The sequence below is a fragment of the Agelaius tricolor genome, unplaced genomic scaffold (assembly GCF_023055355.1).
Source record: "Agelaius tricolor isolate 1412-34295 unplaced genomic scaffold, bAgeTri1.0.p SCAF_57, whole genome shotgun sequence".
Classification (NCBI taxonomy): Eukaryota; Metazoa; Chordata; class Aves; order Passeriformes; family Icteridae; genus Agelaius; species Agelaius tricolor.
In genome coordinates, this window is record NW_027269317.1 from 1049733 (window position 1) to 1070470 (window position 20738).

Sequence of the window (20738 nt, forward strand, 5' to 3'; positions counted from 1 at the left end):
TCTAAGGGCACCCATCTCCCTGCCCTGGCAGTAACAGGGAACCCTGCATAAAAAGCAGCTTGCAAATCTACAAAGTATAAAGTAGCTGTGAATATTTCCTTTGACTAATCCTGTGATATGATGGCAGCATTTGCTCATTTGAGTATAACATGGCACTTCAGATCTGCACCCCTAAGCAGAGCAGGAGGTTGGCATGGCAGTCTAACCCAGCAAACATCTGAATAACTAAAGAGACACAGCTCATCACTGCACAGATCACTGTTTGGAAACAAAAATCTGACTTTTCTGCTCAGTCCATGCTATTTTCTAAACAACACTGATGAGTGAATTAAACATCAAAGTAATGAAATATCCACTGATAATGCTAAATAATGTCCAAATTCAGCAACATGCTCTAGCCAACTGCATTGAGTGTGCAGTTCCTGAAAGAAGTTTTAATAAATATTGTGGGCTTTCTCCAAAGAAGTTTTTCGATCATAGTGGTATGACCATGTTTCCAGAGCAATTTATGACCACAGTCTTTAGGTTATCACTTCCACTCATCCTGTAATTGCACCTCAGCCTCCAGTGCAGAATTGTACCTGTAAGCCTTCACAGGCTGTTCAATCGGTGTGACAAGGGCTGGGAGGCTGTCAAGAGCTGCCAAGGGTTTTACCCTTTCACACACGTGGCAGCAAGGGACAGGTTTCTCCTGAATCTGAGGAAAGCCTGAGCGGAAGAACCCGCAGCAGCATAAAAGAAGCTGAGACAGCTCCAGAGGCTCAGTCAAAGCAGGCAGCATGCTGCATGCAGCAACATTGAAAAGGCTTTTGAGAAATAGCTGCAGTTTCAGCTACCACATCAACTGAATAGCCCCCTACACAGCCCTAAAACACATGAAATAAAATACTTTTCTTACAGTGTGCCAGGAAAAGAACTAAAACAACTATCAGAATGAGGGTTCACCTTCCTTAGCAATTGATTTTGTAGCATCAATACTTTTCTGACACAAACCTCCTCCCCGTCTACTTTTGAAGTGCTTTAGTTTGTGCTTTGCCTGACCCCAGCTGGATCTTCCTCAGGGAAACCCCCATGGCAGCTGCACACCAGCAAAACCAACAGTCAGGCAAAGACTATGACTGCAGTATCCCATGTCCTAGTTTGCACAATCAGACTTTGAAATAAGATTACCAGCCTAGCCCTAGGTGGCACAAATGATCCCTAGGGATGACAGGTCCTTGAACTGTACTGCTTTGCTCTACCACAGCTCTTGTGCTCATGGATTGATATTGCAGATAGACCCTTGGGATGCTACAGGAAAACACAACAATTATTTGATGCTGCAGAAATTTACTCCTGAGGGCTACTCTCAGACCTGTGTCTGCAGCACATCCTTCCAGTATTGTCCTGCTATTCTGATCTCCTGCACTGACATTTCTGTTAAGCCTTTTAATGTTGAACTTATGTTTCTGGGTCAAAGCTTTTGACTTTTTCTGTCAAGCTAGAGAGTAAAGATAAGCATACTAAGATTTTAAAAATACATCTTAACTGAAGATGTGAAAATCTACATTACAAACCCATCTTGTGCTTCCACCAAGTGGCCCCAGAACGTTCTGCATACTGGAACTTATATCCAGAGAAACAGATCTTAGAGACAAATGTCTAAATGCAAGAGCTTCTGGAGGAAGTAATGATTTGGCTTCAGATTAGGGCAGATGGAGTCATAAAATGCATCTCTGTAGTCAGTCTCTTTGATAACCTTGTTTTTTATCCTCAGAATAAAGTCTGATTCTTAAAATGTTTTAAATTTATTTTTTAATTTTTAATTTACTTTTATTTTTATTTTAAATTTTTAATTATTTTTATTTTATTTTTATTTTTTTAATTTTATTTTATTATTTTTATTTATTTATTTTAATTTTATTTGTATTTATTTGTATTTTATTTTTATTTATTTTTAGTTTTTATTCTTTTTATATTTTTTAATTCTTTTATATTTTAATTTTATTTTTATTCTTTTTTAAAAAAAAAATTTTAGGGTTTTTTTTTTTAGGTGTTTATGTACCTATGTTTCTGCAGCACCTGTGACTGATAATCAAAGACTAGACCCCTCCCTTGCACTATCTGATGCAAACACCCAAAACCAGAGTGTGTTCTTGTCCCCAGGGGTCTGCAAACTAAATGTCAGACAGCAGGTGGGAAATAGAGTGGAAAATACATGTGCACCACAGAAAGGCTTCCTTAAGGCACAGAAAACATGTCTGCTAATCATTTTCTGAGCAGCATGCAGCTTCTTGGGACAAAATTAGATTGCTCCTTCTTAAGACGCAAGGAGGTGGCTCTTTCCTGCAAAACCATTGTTCACCTTTCCTGAGGATAACCCCCTGGTGTGGAGAGCTTTGTGGATAACTGGCTAGCTGAGAAAGGCCACTTTGATATGATACCGTTGGATAAGGTTAAGGGAAACAAGCTGGGGATTAAGTAGTCAGTGTCCAATCACTGACAAGAGTCATGGTGACCTTGCTGCAACATGAAGATGGGGGAGAAAATCTTTTGCCAGAAAAATGAAGATAGCCTAGGTAGAATAGCCACAGGAATGTAAATGTAGAAACAAAATAATCATTAGAGCATAGAAGTAGGTGTGGTTGATTCATGTGTGTTTTAAGCAATAATGAGCTCAGCTTTGCAATATGTATAAGCTTGATTAACACCAATATAAATATGTGTGAGCTATCAATAAACGTTGAGATTTGTTGTTCAAGCATGTTGTGTGCTGCAATTCTTCCGCTGACCTGACGAATGGTGACCCCGACGTGATAGCCGGTAGCCACGGTGGATCGGTGTAAGGAGTTCAGGTCCTGTCGCAGCAAGGACGGCAGAAGCACCGCTGAAAAAGGGAAAGTGCCGCACCCTGGGTGACCTCAACGGAGAGCCCGGCCGATACATGCTGCCGAGACCTTGAAGGGCTGCAAGAAGCGCGCTGTTATTTTTAACATGGATAAAGAAAGGCAAGCAGCATATGATTTATTTACTGGCTTTTTACAAAAGCGTCAGGTTAAGGGTATAGATTTGCAGAAAGAGATTCCTGGGTTGTTGGCTATTGGGTATGAACAGGGACTTTTTGAAAATCCTCCCACAGTACACGAGTTAACAGAGTGGCTTATATTGGGGGATAAATTGTGGCAGGTAGTCATAGATGATGATAAAACTGCAAAAAAGTTGGGAAAGTTGTGGCGAGTCGTGCATGATGAATTGTTGAAATATCAGGCAGAGGAAAAGGCTGCTCAGCAAGCTAGTGTGGCGCATGAAAAGAACAAGAGTTATGGGGACTGGTTTAGTTCCCCGTTACCCCCTGTCATGTCCACAGTCAATCTGCCACCAGCATCAGCTTCTGCTTTAAGCAGCAGCTCCCCGCCAGCATCGGCTCCTGCTTCAGGCAGCAGCTCCCCCCGCCGCGTGTTCCGCACCGCCTGTGCCTGTGTCAAACCCTACATCTCCTCCTAGTAATGCGCCGATCCCTGGGTCAGAAAATGACCTAGCGGGGGCCATTGCACAGGAGCAAAAGAAGGCATGGGCTGCGGTAGCAAAAGATATCATGGATATGGGGGATGAGGAAGCTATAAAATCTGCCATGGATGTTGCCTGTCCATTGATTTATTCTCCCCTGGAAGGGGGAGGGTTTCAAGCTACAATAACTGCTTTAGATTGGAAATTGTTATCACAGTTACGGTCTACAGTTAGTCAGTTTGGGGTAACCGGTGAACCCACAAAACAAATGCTGGATTATATCTGAAAGACTCAGGTTTTGCTGCCGGCTGATTGCAGAGGATTAGCGAAGCTTATCTTCACTCAGCATCAGCAGCTTTTGTTTAATGCACACTGGCAATCCCTCTGTCAAGAATGTGTGGCAGTAATGCAGCAACCAGGCGACCCGTTACATGGGGTAGCCCAGGAGGAATTAATGGGGTTCGGGCCTTTTCTTTGGACGGAAGCACAAGCATTAATTGGTCCTGATAAGTGTCGGGAGGCTATGCGTTTGGTACGGTTGGCTATAGATAGGATAAAAGAGCCGGGGGGAATTCCTTCTTACATGGGAATAAAGCAAGATAGAGATGAGTCATTTGGAGCTTTTATAGATAAAGTAGCCAACGCTATTGAACAGGCAGGAGTCCCTGAGTTCATGAAAGAGACCTTGCTAAAGCAATGCGCTCTTCAGAACAGCAATCAGCCTACTAAGAATGTGTTAAATACCCTAGGAGCTAATTGGTCTATAGAAGAAGCTTTAGAACGATTGGCAAATGTACCCGTAGGGTCTAAAGCAATGTTAGTAGATGCTATTAAGGAGTTAGGAGCAGGGTTACAAAAACAGGCAGAATCATCACAAAGCCAGATGCTAGCTGCGCTCACTCCGCTCCAGGCAGCAGCAATAAATACTCCATGAGCTCCAGCTGCTGGCCGATTCAAATGCTACCGGTGAGGAGGTATAGGGCACATGGGACGGGCTTGTCCCGCAATCAGTGTTTGGTGTCACAATTGTCGCTTGGATACCCACAACACCGGAGCCTGCAGGCGCCGTCCGGGAAACGGGAGAGCCAGCACGCCCACCAGCTGCCACGCTCAGACACGAGTAGCTGCTGTCAACACCTCAGCTCAACTGACCTTCAACCAGCCACCACTGGGAGCCTCGGATTGGATGTGGCAGCCGCAACAACAATAACTTTGATGACCACCCACCCAGAAAAGGTTCCAACTGGAATAAAGGGACCACTCATTATTGATGGATTACCTATGGGAGCTTTGCTTTTAGGTCGTTCCTCGGCTACCATGATGGGATTATTTGTTTTATCTGGAGTAATAGACGCTGATTATACAGGAGAGATTTGTGTTATGGTGCATACTCTTTTTCCACCTATGCAAATCAAAAAAGGACAAAGAATAGCTCAATTGATTCCTTTAGAACAGTTGGCTAAAACTTTACCCCCTTGTCAAGCACAGTCGAGAAGAGAGCATGGGTTTGGTTCCACTGGAGGACTTACTCATTTAACAATGAACCTGAATGAACGACCAAAGCGCACTGTAATACTGGATTATGGAGTGAAAGGATAACCTTGGAAGGATTATTGGATACTGGCGCAGACTCCAGCATTGTGAGTCTGGATTTTTGGCCCCACAATTGGCCATTGCAGTCAACCACAGTGCCAGTAACCGGAGTTGGAAGCCTGACACTTGCAAGAAAAACACCCATGCTATCTGTGACTATTGATTGCAAAACTGTGTGGAGTGTTTTATCAGTTGTACCTTTGCCTCCTACTGTGCAGTGCCTTATTGGTCGGGACATTTTGGCTCAGATGGGAGTAGTACTGACAAATGAGCACCCTTTGGGCTAAAGGCCATTGCATGGACTTTCCCAATCCCATTAACCTGGACCACGGACGTTCCAGTATGGGTTAAGCAGTGGCCATTAAAAAGGGAGAGTCTCGAACAAGTTCACATACTGGTACATGAACAATATAAACAAGGATGTTTACAGTTGTCAACAAGCCCATGGAATACCCCTATCTTTGTTATAAAAAAGAAGTCGGGGAAGTATCGCTTAATACATGATTTGTGGGCTGTAAATGAACAAATGGAGCCTATGGGAGCCTTACAACCAGGATTACCTAATCCGGCTATGTTGCCAAGGGACTGGCCACTTTTGATTATTGATCTGAAGGACTGCTTCTTTACTATTGCTCTTCATCCTCGAGACACTCGGAGATTTGCATTCACTCTGCCGGCCCTAAACAGGAGAGAGCCGAACAAAAGATTTGAATGGGTTTCTCTTCCCCAGGGCATGCGCAACAGCCCCACCTTGTGTCAACTGTGTGTTGACACTGCTTTACATCCCTTACGGCATGCCTGGCCTGAAACAATCATCATTATATGGATATTTTATTTGCACAGCCACAACCTTTTACTGGTCAACATATTCAAGCAATATATGATGCTTTGAAGCTTTATGGACTGACTGTAGCTTCTGAGAACATTCAATTATCTGCGCCTTGGAAATATTTAGGATGGATACTTACTGATCAAATTGTTACCCCCCAGAAATTGCAATTAAACATTAAATTACATCCATTGCATGATGCTCAAAAGTTACTTGGTGATCTACAATGGCTACGCCCTATTGTAGGCATCCCTAATGAACTATTAGATGAACTTCGACCTTTGCTGAAGGGAACTGATCCGGCACAGCCTGTTCATGTAAGCTCTGAGCAGGTTAAGACACTGCAACAGATATTGGACTATGTGACACAAGGCAGTGTTTGGAGACGTGATCTTAACCTCCCCATACAGCTGACAGTTTGGTGTGGAACTAAATTTTTACTGGGTGCACTTACTCAGCAAGACAGAAAAATGGGGGAGGTGTGGGCCTTAGAATGGATATCTCCTCCACTTCAACAGCATAAAACCCTTCTTCAAAAAATTGAAATTTTGGCTGATTTGCTCAAAAAGGGTCGTGAACGGGCGCTACAGATTACAGGAAAGGAACCTGATCAGATACGGATACCAATGAAGAAGGATACATTGACCTGGTATCTGGCAAACAGTATAGAATTACAAGAGGCTCTATTGGGAGCCGGTAGTGTGATTGCCACTGATGATATTCTCAATATACCGTTGAATTGGATAGGGCAGTGGGGTTGGATTCAATGCCCAAAAAGATCACAGAAGCCCCTGTTGGATGCTATAACAGTTTATACGGATGCAGGAAGGAAATCCAAAACTGTTGCAGTAACCTGGCAGGAAGAGGCACAATGGCACCATCAAATACTCCAAGCTACCGAGATGGATACTTTACAAACAATGGAGTTATTGGCTATTGTATGGGCTATGATGCATTTCTTTGGGCCTCTCAACATTGTGACAGATTCTTTGTATGTTGCAGGAGTGTGTGAGCGAATAGAGGATGCCTCTATAAAAAAGGTTCAAAACAGGAGGTTGCATGAGCTGTTTATACAGTTGCAGAGAGCAATTAAGCTAAGAAAGCATTCTTTTTGTGTTATCCATATCAGAAGTCACAAATGGGATATTGGTCTGGCAGAGGGTAACATGCGAGCAGATAAATTAGTCTCAATCACACAAGCAACTCCAATTCCCAAGCAAACCATAGCCAGAGAGGCCCACTCCATGTTCCACCAAAATGCAAAAGGCCTCCATAGAGAAATTCAGATATCTATGGAGGAAGCACGGGCAATAGTCAAAGCCTGTCCTATATGTAGTCATCATAATGGAGGCTGTGGACTAGGTCTGGGAGTTAACCCAAGAGGGCTGAGCACAAATGAGACCTGGCAAATGGATGTCACAGATGTTGCTGAGTTTGGGAGGTTGAAGTACGTGCATGTTACCATAGACACTTATAATCATTTTATATGGGCCACAGCACAGACTGGTGAGAAAGCAGGGCAGGTGGAGAGACATCTCAGTAGTTGTTTTGCAGTAATGGGAGTGCCACAGCACATCAAAACAGATAATGGGCCTGCTTACTGTAGCAAAAGAATAAAGCAATTCATGCAAATGGGGGGGATAGAACACGTGGCAGGCATCCCTAATTCTCCTACAGGGCAAGCGATTGTAGAGAGAGCAAATAGTACCTTGAAAACATATCTGAGTAAATACACAGATATCAGAGAGCCACAAGAAAGATTGCTGAAATGTTTATTTGTTTTGAACCACTTGTGTGTTTTCGGGGAAAATAAAGTTCCTGCTGTGGTTCGTCATTATTACAGGAAAAGGATGGTGTGAAGCAAGATGTATGGGTAAGATACAGAGATCCTAAGACAGGACAATGGCAAGGTCCTGCTAAGGTGTTATACTGGGGCTATGGATATCTTTGTGTTTCTACCCCTACAGGATCTCTGTGGGTACCTGCTAAGTGGACCCGAGCAGCCGTGTTTGATGGAACACCTCGATCAACTGAGCAAAGAGGATCGTCAGCGAGTGGAGACGAGGCTGTTGATCATCCTTCGACCGATACTTCTTAAACTGAAAGGACAGTGTAGTTTTGCCATCGATCGAGCAGTTGATCGGTGCAAATCTGTTGATAACATATTAAGCTTGCATTTAGTGCTTTCTGATTTTGAATTTGAAGGGCCTAAGAATTTAGCTTGTATTAGCTGTCAAGATAGACATTGTGCTGCATGGATACTGCTGTTTTGTGGAGGTTGTCAGGAAACTAAGTGGGTACATCAATCCCAATTCCCTGAATTGTGGTGTAGGAGCTGTGGTTTCTATTGGCAATTAGACTCCTGGCAGAGAGAACTTAAATCATTTACAGGGCTACCTGGCCGCCAAGGGTTACAGTTGTACGAATCACCAGAACAGAAAATCCTTGCATGGTTTAGGTGGGAAATTCAGCATTTAATTAAACGTGCTTTAGGGCAATCTAAGTCACACGTTTTACAATCTAAGTGTGGTAGGGGTGTTCCCCTGTCACAGTCAAGTGTGATAGGTCCTATTTCAGAAGATCAGGATCCCAACCAAGTGTGGAGGGATTGTTTGAAGGACCTAAAGAAGCCAAATCTGGGAAAAAAGAGATATTCTTAAAGGTTTGTGACAAGCATGTTTGTTTCTGAAATATCTGGATGGTTCAAAGTAATGCCTGGAAAGATCAGGGTGATGTGGAGACCTTATGCTATTATTTTATTAATTTTTGCTCTTTTTGTGGACAGTGCAGACCATCAAGCATGGGCCCCACTTCAACCCAAGACTAACATATGGGTCACCCTGGCAAACCTAACTAAACAGGAGGCTATTTGCCTGTCATTATCTTCTCCTGGCAATCCATTCACAACCTGTTTGGTTGGATTGCCGGCAGATCCCTGGCCGTGCCCTTCACATGTACCAACTTGTAAGGTCAGCAATGCTAGGACGAGTGTGGATAATTGGGATCAATGGGTTTCTCACTTTCCTATAGCACCACAGGAACCCCAAGAATTGGAGTTGTTAGGGTCAGTGATGGCAGATGCATGCATTCATTTTAACCATAGAAGCCTGTTGTCAGTCAGGAACCATTTTAATGTTGTAACTTCCAGCATGGCTGTCTACCGTAATGCATCGGCCTGGTGCAGTTATACAACAAAGAGAGTGTCAGTCTCATCAAATGACCCTATTCAATTGCCAGCAGGATACTTCCTGATATGTGGGGACCGTGCTTGGGCCGGTATCCCATCAATGCTGCACGGGGGACCATGTACACTTGGACGGCTGTCTCTACTTACACCTAACATGTCCATGATACTGAACATGAGCCGCCGCCATCGTAGGAGCAAACGAATGGCTCATGCATTTGCAGCAGACTGCCGGGATGATGTAAAGTTTTGGTCCCCAGCAGCCATAGTTGCAGCATCTTTCTTAGCTCCAGGGGTATCAGCAGCAAGTGCTCATGCTATTTTAAACAAGTTAGGATGTTGGCTTGCTAAACAAACAAATGCAACTTCTTTGGCAATTTCTAGTCTTTTGCTTGATGTTGATTCTATTCGCCATGCGACACTTCAAAATAGAGCTGCAATTGATTTTCTCTTACTTCCACAAGGCCATGGCTGTGATGAATTTGAGGGCATGTGTTGCATGAATCTTTCTGATCATGCACGATCTGTTCACTCACAGCTCTCTGAGTTACGGAGGTTAACTGGGAACTTACAGGTAGAATCAGGCCTTGGTATTGATGGATGGCTCAAATGTTTAAGCTTAGGATCATGGTTACGCTCTATTGTTAAAGCTGGCATTGTAGTAGTCATTGTAGCTTTGTTGTTAGTATTAATTTTACTGTGTTTTTGTATATGCTTACAGAATATGGTGCAAATGATGATATCTACCACATTCAATCAGACCATGCTTGTTCAACAGAAAAACGGGGGAAATGTGCAGAGTTTTGTGGATAACTGGCCAGCTGAGAAAGGCCACTTTGATATGATACCGTTGGATAAGGTTCGGGGAAACAAGCTGGGGATTAAGTAGTCAGTGCCCAATCACTGACAAAGGTCATGGTGACCTTGCTGCAACATGAAGATGGGGGAGAAAATCTTTTGCCAGAAAAATGAAGATAGCCTAGGTAGAATAGCCACAGGAATGTAAACATAGAAAGAAAATAATCATTAGAGCATAGAAGTAGGTGTGGTTGATTCATGTGTGTTTTAAGCAATAATGAGCTCAGCTTTGCAATATGTATAAGTTTGATTAACACCAATATAAATATGTGTGAGCTATCAATAAACTTTGAGATTTGTTGTTCAAGCATATTGTGTGCTGCAATTCTTCCGCCGACCCGACAGTGGAGTTTTTCCAGCAGGGTGCTGCTTCTCTGCAGCAGGTAAGCAGCCTGGGACCAGGGCTGAAGTCCTCCTAGGATCACATGGCCCCTCAAGCTCCGTCCGCTGGCTCCCCTCAGCCTTTGAGGCCATCACAGTGGGGTGGGAAGGCAAGCACTTCTTTGGGCAAGCTGGGGAAGTTGCTCCCTGGGACAGCACTCCAAGTCTTCCCCATGCCACCTCCTCCAGGTGCTAGCCATGGTGAGGGGCATTCTTCAGAGCCTGGCGTCCTGTGTCACTGTGGACACCGGGCTGCAAATGGAAATTCTGGCCCTGACTGAAGAACACCCTGATCTCGTGGTGATGAGCCTGCTGTACTGCACCCCAACGTGTGACAGGTACAGGGCACAAGTGCCTCGAGAGTCCAGTGCTCACCGGCCCGTGGGGCCCCTGGCCCTGTACAGCCTGTCTGGCGGGCTCTGCCAGACAGGCGGAGAGCTGCGGGAGCCTCGGGCCCCTCTGTTTCCTGCGCCTCTGCCACGCTCCCTCCCCGCCCCTCAGGGCACCGGGGCTCGGTCACCCGGTGCCACGCAGCCGCACGGGGCACGGTGCTGACGCACAGCTCTGCTCCCACAGAGCCGCCGCGCTGATGTGGAGAGCCATCGGCACCTCGGAAGTGGCCGCCGAGGAGGTGCTTCCAGCGCTGCTCTCTGCCATGGAGGAGCAGCCCCCTTTCGGCAGCGTCTTCTGCAGCGGGGACAACGAGGCCATCTTTGCCCTGGCTGTGAGTTTCTGGAGCTGGCCTTTGCTGGCCCTCCAGTCTGCCTCTCCAGCAGTTCTCCATGCTCTCCCCCAGCCTGCAGCTCCCTGCCTGGGCTGAAAGCTGGCCTAGGGGCAGCAGGCTGGCTGATCCCCCTGCGTCTCCCCTCGGGCCCTGCCTCAAGGACACCCTGACACGGAGTGCTGCCTCAGTGTGCTTTGTCTCTTGCAGGCAAGTCTGGTGCTGTGGAGGATCGCCCCCATGTCTGAGTGGCACTATGCCCTTCTCCTCCATTTGCCCCAACTGCTGGTGGCTCTGCTCCTGCAAATCGTCACCACCACAGAGCGCATGCCAGAGGACGATGAGGCGCGGAGCTTCTGGGGAGCGTGCCGGGAGGAACACGGCCTTCCCAGCGAGCCCAACAGGTGCCAGTTGCCCTGTCCTTCCCATGCCCTCGTGGCCAGGGCCAGCGCTCCCATCATGACCTGGCCTTTGCTCGGCATGCAGGTTTGCAGCACAGACCACGAAGGCTCTGCTCTCCAGACTGGCCTTTGACAACAAGCTGGTGGCTCTGGAGCACAAGCAGCTCTGGGAGAAGCTGCTCTGTGCCGACACGCAGCACTATGCAGCAGGTCTGCTGGCAAGGTGAGATCCCCTACTCCCCACCACCACCGCCAGCATTTGTGCCCTGTGCCCGGAGTGCCCCACACAGTCCCTGCGGTTGGAAGCGAGAGGGCCTTGTCACCGAGGGAGGCTCGAGCACACTGGAAGAGGTGGGGAGAGGAGGATGCCCAGGAGCAGCCGCCTCCCAAGGGGCCCATGTGCCCTTGCAGAGCGCTGGGGAAATACCAGACCTCTGGGAGTCACACCTGGGAGAGGTTTGCCCACCAGCTCAGGGCCTTGGTGCCTTTTTCCCCTGCCAGGGAGATGCGCCATGGCTTGACGCCCTTGTGTCCCTTCATGGCCTCGCACCTGCTCAGCCTGCTCATCAGGAAGCAGCCACGCTGGCATCTGCCTGCCCTGGCCTTCTTGGTGGAGGTGAGCCTGATGGCCAGCGCTGCCTGGCTCAGCTGCCTCCCAGCTCTCGGGCCTCTGGTAGCTGCAGCCGCCTGGGACGCCGCCCGCCCCCGCTGCTGCTGCTGCCTGGGCCCGGCCCCGTGCGGCTCCGGGCTCCTGCCGGCCGGCTCCCCTGGCACTGCCCTCCTGTGCCTTTCAGCTCCTCGAGTGCCTGGACTTGAGCAAACACGGTCCCAGTGCCCTGTCGCTGGTATCCAGGCACCTGCCCAGCCAGTGCAGGGACAGGCTGCGCCTGGCGCTCAGAGGCCTCGTGGTGCTCAGCAAGGAGCCCTCGTGGTGAGAAGGGGGCAGTGGCTGAAGCCGCACTGGCAGCATCGTGTGGCTGGGCAATGCAGACCTCTGGGCTTGGCTGGCCTTTGGCAGCAGAGGCAGCTGCTCCCAGCTCTCCTGCCTCCCGCTTCAGCTGCCCCAGTGGCCCAAGCGGCTGTTGGTGCTGCGGCCAGGCACGGCTTCACAGCACAGCCCCGTCTTGCACACAGGCCAGAGGAATACGCGGCCTGTATCAACACCTGGTGCAGCAGCTGGCTGATCCAGATGCAGAGATGGTCTGGATGACCCTGTGTGCGCTCAGGGATATGCTCCAGGACAAAGACCTCAAGCCACCCAGCGTCACCGCCCTGAAGCTGGCTGAGCCCCTCCTGCAACACTTTGAGAACGTAAGGCTCGGTGCCCCCAGCCAAGGGCACTGGACGCTGCCTGCAACCTTTGTGCTCTGTGTGTAGAGATTTGGGCTTTTGGCCCAATGGGCCTGCAGTAGTTGGTCCTTAGGACTTTTCCTATCCTTCCAGGACAACAGCCACGTGCGGCTGCTCTCCATTCAGCTCTTCTGGAAGGTGATGGAGCTGGTAGAGGAAGAGGGGGAAAATCCTCCCATGACAATCGTGAGCCAGAGCCTGCTCCCTCTCTTCTTGCACTGGCACGATGAGAACCTGCATGTGGCCAAGGTGAGGTTTTGTGTGATGCGGCCGCATCCCTGGCAGGCGGCTGGGCCGCCCTGGCGGGCTCCAGCCTCACCTGGCCTTGGCACAGGGTCACGGGTCCCGTGCCCTGGGCTCGGGTGCCACCTGCGGCTCTCTGCTGCTCTCCAGGCCTCTGGCGAAGCCCTGCTTCGTGCGGCACGCTTCCTGAGGAGTGACCTCGAGCAGCTGCTGATGAAGGGGCAGCAGATGCAGTTCGCCGAGCGCCTGGTAAGGACAGCCCGGGAGCCCCAGCCGCAGGCTGGAGAAGCCCCCCTGCCCCCGGTGCTCGGTGCGGGGGGCCGGCAGCTGCGCCCCTGCCCGGCGCCGCCAGCCGGGCCCGCCGGCCTGCGCCCCCCACGCCGCTCCCTGCCCCGGGCCGTGCGGGCCGGCTCGGCCGCTGCTGGGCGCAGGGAGCGCCCGGCCGAGAGGCAGAGGCCGCACCGAGCCTTCCCTGTCGGTGCTCCCCGCAGCTGCTGCAGGACGAGAGCCGAGCGGCCGAGCACCTGCGCTGGGCCCTGCCGGAGCCCACAGAGGCCCGTGCGCCAGGCGGCCGTCGGGATCATCGGTGATCCCCGAGCCCGGCGCCCCTCCCTGCCCCGGCCCGGCTGCTCCCCCGGCTACAGCGGGAGCCGCGCCCGGGCCGCTGCAGCCCCGCCCGCCCTCGGCGCTGCCGCCGCCCTCTCGCAGCCAGCCGAGCCCTCGGGCGGCAGCGCGCGGCAGGGGCCGGCAGGAGCCCTGCCCGGGCAGGAGGGCGTGCGGCCGCAGGGCTGGCAGCGCCCGTGCCGGGCAGCTGTGCCGCCCGGGGCCGACACGGGCTCTGTCTTGCCAGGGCTGGCCGGAGTGCTCGTCACGGGGCAGAAGGAGGAGCTCCAGGTCATCAGCGAGGGTGAGTCAGGGCAGCCGCGGGGCAGCGAGCATCGCCGGGGGCAGCTGCACATGCCGGCCCCGCAGCTACAATCCGTGCCCGGGCTGCGGAGGGCTCTGCTCCCTGTGCGGGCGAGGGGCGGCGGGGGCACAGCCCGCAGAGCTGCCAGCGAAACGTGGGCGATCCGTGACCAACACCTTCCGGCCGAAGCCCTGGCAAGAGCCGGCTGGGATGGCCCTGGCAGGAGGCTTTCCTTGGATTCCCTCCATCTGGCCTCTGACCGTGGCTCTGTTCCTCTCTCTTCCAGCTCTTCAAGCCCTGAGAGAAGATGACAGCCCATCCTGCATCAGCGTACTCATTCAGCTGACCTTCCAAAGAAGATCTGCAGGACTTCTTGCGTCTGCTGGATCAGATGTACCGGCATCCGTCGGCCATCTCCAGCTCCCATTGCAGATGGGAGCAGCTGCAGAGCAGGATGCACCAGCTGCAGCTCCAGGCACAGCTCTAGCTGCTCAGAGCTGAGCCTGTGGCAAGCTCCAGGAGCTCCTGCCATCTCTCTCCCTGTTGGCAGCTCCCTCCCTCCAGCTCTCAGAGCCTGCCCATCCGCTTTTTTTGTCTCCCAGCTCACCCCTTTGCTTCGCTTTCCCTTAATAAAGAGTTTGGATTTTTCCAAACCCTTAAGAGTGTGTTGGTGTTCCCTGGGAAATGCAGGCATTTGGAGAAATGCCTTTGGAAGAGAGGGGCTTGCTTCTCAAGCAAAGTGCTTCCCCAGGAGCCCCCAGTGAGGTAGTGAGCCGTCTCCCTTTGGCTCCCTGCGCTCCTTTCCGTCCTTGAGGCCCCTGGCACTTGGCGGAGGGGCGTGGCAAGGGAGAAGACTGTGAGAGCAGCTTTGGCATCTGCCTGGGCCTGCGGAGACCCCGCCAAGCAGCAGCGGCAGGGCGTGTTCCCTGCCTTTGAGCCCAGCACAGAGCAGGAACATCTCTGTCCAGCCGAGAGCCCCAAATCTCTCTCAGAGAGCTGTGAATTCCAAGGCCTTTATGCACACATTAATGCCATCTTCCCTCTCTGGTGTGTTTTAACTCTTGGCAAGATGCGTTTGCCTCTTGCTGGCTGGAAGCTGCTCTGCTCTGGGGCCGGCACCAAGCTGGGCTGTGCGGGCCGGGCAGTGTGGAGAGCTGTGACCGTGGTCACAAGGGTTTTCAGGATGAAGAAGAGATGAGAATGTTGACTCCATGATCAGAAGGCTTGATTTATTATTTTATGATATACGTTACATTAAGACTATACTAAAATGAAATAGAAAAGAGGAGGTTTCTTCAGAAGCTAGCTAAGCTAAGACTAGAAAAGAATGAAGAACAAAGATCTGTGTCTCAGACAGAGAGCAAGAGCCAGCTCTGCCATGAGTGGTCAGGAAATCCAAACACCCACAGGAGACCAGTCACGGGTCTACCTGTTGCATTCCACAGCAGCAGATAACCATTGTTTACTTTTGGTTGCTGAAACTGCAGCTTCTCACAAGGAAAAATCCTAAGAGAGGATTTTTCATGAAAGATGTCTGTGACACCTTTGGAACCCCCAAAGTGGACAGATCAGCAATAGAGAACTCCTGGGAGAGCTTTTTCTGGCTGAATGTTGATGTGTGGAGATTTTCATGGACACAAGACTCCTGCTGAGTTCTAGAGATGGACCTGGCCAGGAGGAGCCTCTACTCCAAGGCACTCCCACCTTGGTGTCCCCAAACCATGATTTGCCATTCCCAAGCTGTGGCCGGATGGAGGAGGAGGAAAAGGCCCAGAGGTCCCGCATGAGGAGGGGCTGCAAACCCAGCCCAGGGAGGTGTGAGGAGGAAAGAGCCCCCCTGAGCCAGGAAGGCGGCCGGAGATCCAGCCCGAGCTCAGAGCTGGTAGAGAAGCCTCATGGCAGGGAGAAGCCCCACAAGTGCTTGGAATGTGGGCAGGGTTTCAGCTACAGCTCCACCCTGATGGAACACCTGAACATCCACACTGGGGAGAGGCCCTGGGAGTGTGGGGAATGTGGGAAGGGCTTCAGTGGGACCTCCGGCCTCACCAAGCACCACAAGATCCACACTGGGGAATGGCCCTAGGAGTGCTTGGAATGTCAGAGGAGCTTCAGGTGGGATTCAGAGATTGTCACTCACCAGCACTTCCACACCAGGGAGAGGCCCTGCGAGTGTCCCGAGTGTGGGAAGAGCTTCGTGCGCTGCTGCAGCTCCATCGCCCATGGGAGGATCCGCGCTGGATGATCCCCAGTGACCCTCGTTGGGCAGAGCCCTGGTAACCCCTGTTCTGGCTGATCCGTGTTGGGTGGGGGGAAGGTGTTGGAGAGATTTCTTTCTCTTCTCCTTGTGCTGCTGTGATTTGGTTGGCAATAAATTCCCTCCGTGTGCCCAGGCCGGGTCTGTTGTGCCCGTGCCGGATTTGCTGAGGGATCTCTCCCGGTCCTTGTCCCCAGCCAGGAACTCTCGGTTCCATTTTCTGTCCCTGTGCGGCTGCGGGGGCAGGGACAGAGCGGCTCTGGGGGTGCCTGGCATCGGGCCAGCGTCACCGCTCGCCACGGGCACCGCTGAGATCCCGCGCCCCTGGGCACGCATTGCTGGGCTCACCTGAGCTCCCACCTGCCCAGCGCCCCAGGGTTCCCCTTCCCCAAAAAACCCCCAGCCCGGGGCTGCAGCGTCCCGGAAAGGCCTCAGCCAATGGCAGCGCAGGCAGGAGGCGGCGCAGCCAATGAGATCTCGGGGCGTTGTATTGCGTCATCGGCTGCCGGGCAGAGCCCGTGGCCGATCGCTGCCCAAAAGTGGCGGCAGCCAATGAGAGCGCGCGGCGCTGCCGAGCCCGCCCTGTTCCGGACTGGTGCTGCGAGCGCAGCGCGGCTGCTTTGGGGCTGCTGCTCCCTGCCCGGCCCCGGCCATGGGGCGAGGGGCGGCAGCTGGGGCCCTACTGGTGGCACTGGTGGTGCTGGGAGCCCCCCCGGCTGCGGGCGCGGAGCTCTCGGGTGAGCGGGGGGCGGGAGGCGCTGGGACAGGGTGGGAGAAGGGGGAAAAGGGGGCGAAGCGGGGAGCCCGGCATGGAGGGGGAGGAGAAGGGGACCCCCCAAAGGGAGAGCGGGAGGGGCTGAGGGGTGGGGGAGGGGAGGGAGGGGTGGGAGCGGTTCGGGAAGGGGGAAAAGAAGAGGGGGGGACCCCAAAACTGAGCGGGAGGGGGCCGGGGATTGGGGAATTTGTGGGGAAATGGGGAAATAAGACACCAAAAATGATTTGGGAGCGGCCGGAGGTGGGAGGGGAGAGGATATGAAAGGGGAAATGGGGGAAGGGCGGCAAAGAGGAAGCGGCAGCGCGGGCAGGAGGGTCCCGTGGCGGCCGTGGGGCACAGGGGGTGCGGAGTGGGGATCCGGGGTGGGCCCCGGAGCTCTGGGGGTGCTGAGGGAGGGTGGTGGGTGGGAAACCCCTGACCGGTGTCATGGACACTCAGGGGTGTTCCAGAGGATGACAAAGTCCGAGTGTTACTTCATTAACGGCACGGAGAAGGTGAGGTACGTCCAGAGGGCCATCTACAACCGGGAGCAGTTCATAATGTTCGACAGCGACGTGGGGCACTTTGTGGGGTTCACCCCCTATGGGGAGAAGTTGGCCAAGCGCTGGAACAGCAACGCGGTATTCATGGAGGACAGACGGACTGCGGTGGATTGGTTCTGCCGGTGCTGGTACAAGAATTTTACCCCGTTCCTCACAGAGCGCCGAGGTGAGCGCGGGGCAGAGCGTGCCCGCTCGAGCTCTGCCCTGCCAATGACCGGGAGCCCCTCAAAATATCCATGCGGAATCGCCCCAGAGCCCTCAGCCCTCCTTGTGCCCATCCCCGGGGCCTCTTGTCCCTCCCAGTCCATCCCAGTCCTTCCCAGTGCCCCCCCGCGCGTCCATTTCAGCGACGCGTTAAGCTGACGGAAATGCCCAATCAGATCACGTCTCCTTTATGACTCATCTGTTGCCAGGCAGGCCCGCAGCGCGGAGTGCCCTGCGCTGGACTCGGCCTCCCAGTGCCGCGCATTTCATTCCCAGTTCCTCCCAGTACCACCAAAATCCCTCCCAGTGCCATCCCAGTCCCTCCAAGGCCATCTCCAATTCCTCCCCAGTCCCTCCCAGTCCATTTCCACTCTTTTCCCAGTTCATTCCCAGTTCACTCTCTGACCTCCACCTCTCTCCCAGTTCCCCCCATTTCCTCCCATCTCTCTGTGCAAACCCCATAAATCCCAGTCCCTCCCAGTCCATTCCAGTTCCTGTCAGTCCCTCCCACTCCTTCCCAGTACCACCCAGCTTCTCCCAGTCAATTCCCAGTATGTTCCCAGTTCATTCCCAGTTCACTCTCAGATCTCCACCCTCTCTCCCAGTGCCCCACATCCCCTCACACCTCTCTCAGTTCCACCCAAGTCCCTCTCAGTCCATTCCCAGTCTATCCCACTCCCTCACAGTTCATATAAAATCCCTCCCAGTCCATTCTCACTCCCTCCCAGTCCCTCCCAGTCCATCCCAATCCATTCCCAGTCCCTCTCAGTCCATTTCCCAGTCCATTTCCAGTTACTCCGAGTCCCTCCCAGGCCTTCCCAGTTCCACCCAGCCTCTCCAAGTCGATTACCAGTCTATTCCCACTTCAGTCTCAGTTCACTTCCAGACCACCACCCTCTCTCCCAGTGCCCCTCTATCCCTTCTAACCTCTCTCAGTGCCACTCAATTCCCTCCCAGTGTATTCCTAGTCCCTCCCAGTCCCTCCTAATCCATTCCCAGACCCTCCCCGTCCATTCCCAGTCCATTCCCATTCCCTCCCAGTCCCTCTCCAGCCCAGCCCAGCCCTCCCCTCTCTCTCCCAGTGCCCCCCAGCTGATCCCAGTGTGTCCCCGCTCTCTCTCTCTCTCTCTCTCTCCCAGTGCCCCCCAGCGTGTCCATCTCGCTGGTGCCCCCCTCGAGCTCCCAGCCGGGCCCCGGCCGCCTGCTCTGCTCCGTGATGGATTTCTACCCTGCTGCCATCCAGGTGAGCTGGTTCCAGGGCCAGCAGGAGCTCTCGGAGCACGTGGTGGCCACCGACGTGGTCCCCAACGGGGACTGGACCTACCAGCTGCTGGTGCTGCTGGAAACCCCGCCCCGGCGCGGGCTCACCTACAGCTGCCAGGTGAGCACGTCAGCCTGGAGCAGCCCCTGAGCCGGCATTGGGGTACGGGGGAGCCCCTGGGGGCGCTGGCAGAGCCACTGGGCTGTGCTGGGAGCCACTGGGAGGGAGCTGGAGAGAGCCGGGCTGGGACTGGGAGAGGCCCTGGGGACTGGGCAAGGGCTGGGAAGGGGTTTGGGGGAGGCTGGGGAGGGTGGGATGGGGTTGGGGGGTCCTGGTGGGCACTGGGAGGGAGTTTGGGGGTTCTGGGTGTGACTGGGAGGGACTTTGGGGGTTCTGGGTGTGACTGGGAGGGAGTTTGGGGGCGCTGGGTGTGACTGGGAGGGAGTTTGGGGACGCTGGGTGTGACTGGGAGGGATCGCAGTGAGCCCGGAGGCGCTGGAAGGAGATCGGCCATGGCAAAGCGGGGCTCGCCATGAGCTCGGTTGTGCTGGGCACAGACTGGGAGGGCTCTGGCTGAGTCCTGCTGGGGCTGCCAAGGGACTGCGAGAGGCTTTGGGGCTCCTGGGGCGCTGGGGGCAACTGGGAGGGGGCTGTGGGATCCTCAGAGGGACGGGAGGGGCTTTGGTGGCTCCTGGCCAGGACAAAAAGGGATCCCGGGGAGGTTTCAGGGGCTCCTGGCTGGGCTGGGGGCCACAGGGAGGGCGCTGGGAGGGGCTGGGGGTGTCCCTGAGAGGTTTTGGGGGTGCTGAGCCCTGCGGACCCCCCAGAGATGCCGCCGGACGCCGCCCGCAGCAAGATGCTGACGGGCATCGGGGGCTTCGTCTTGGGCTTCGCCTTCCTGGCGCTGGGGCTCGGCTTCTACGTGCGCAAGAAGGTCAGGGCGGGTGCCGGGGGTGGCGTCCCGGCCGTGGCGGAGCGTGTGCGCTCCCGCCGGGGCCCCCAGCCCGGTGTCACCCCCTTTTCTCTGCCCACAGAGCTCCTGAGCCGGCGGCGGCCGCAGCCCCTCCCCGTGGGCTCGGGCCCGGCCGGGACCCCCGGCTCCGTCCCCGCTCCGCTGATTTTGGGGGGGTCCCGTGTCCCCCCAGCCTTGCTAGCGCTCTGCCCCCGCCCAGTGCCTGCTCCCAGTGCTCCCAATAAAGCTTCCCAGTTGGCCCCGGGGCCGTTTATTAGGGGGCGATGGGGAGGGGGTTGGGGGGGGGGGGAAGATGGGGAAGGATTTGGGCAAAGGGAGGGGGAGAAAGGGTGGGGGCTGGGCCCGGGGGGAGCGGGAGGAGGAGGAGGAGGAGGAGGAAGGAGCGGGGGACGTGAGAGAGACGAGGGGAAGTAGGCGGGATGAGGAAGGGGGAGGAGCGATGGAAGCGGGGAAGGAGAGGTAGGAGGAAGAGGAGCGAGAGATGAGGAAGAGGAGCCGCAACCAAAGAAGCAGCGGGGATCCTCCGGCCTTCATCCAGGCGTCAACGGGGGGAGCCAGGAAGATGCAGAGTGCCCAGCGGGGTGTGCGGCCAGCACGGGTGACCCGGGATTGTCCAGCGTGGATCCTTCCAGGGCGGATGGAGCAGGAGCGGCGCACAGAGCTCGGCCCGCACCGGGGCAAGGCGGGATCCGCCGGCAGCGACCCCTCCCTCCTGCTCCGCATCTTCCCCCCTCCCCGGGCCCAGCCCCCCCATCGCCCCCAATACACGGCCCCGG

General features: G+C 53.8%; 2 protein-coding genes and 2 pseudogenes across 3 annotated transcripts in view; 3 read left to right on the forward strand and 1 right to left on the reverse strand.

Moving 5' to 3' along the window:
* The window catches only part of LOC139604975 (zinc finger protein 271-like), a 254765-nt pseudogene that overhangs the window by 215904 nt on the left and 18123 nt on the right, over positions 1–20738 (reverse strand).
* Positions 1–20738, forward strand: part of LOC139604939 (zinc finger protein 551-like) — a 179888-nt gene that overhangs the window by 103629 nt on the left and 55521 nt on the right. The gene's annotated exons all lie outside the window — the stretch shown is intronic.
* On the forward strand, positions 16860–20171 carry LOC139604891 (class II histocompatibility antigen, B-L beta chain-like; annotated as a pseudogene).
* LOC139604900 (class II histocompatibility antigen, B-L beta chain-like) overlaps positions 16863–20738 on the forward strand; it is a 42782-nt gene continuing 38906 nt past the window's right edge. The window contains exon 1 of the mRNA XM_071456204.1: positions 16863–16944. The gene's annotated coding sequence lies outside the window, so the exon portion shown is untranslated. The remainder of the gene's footprint in view (positions 16945–20738) is intronic.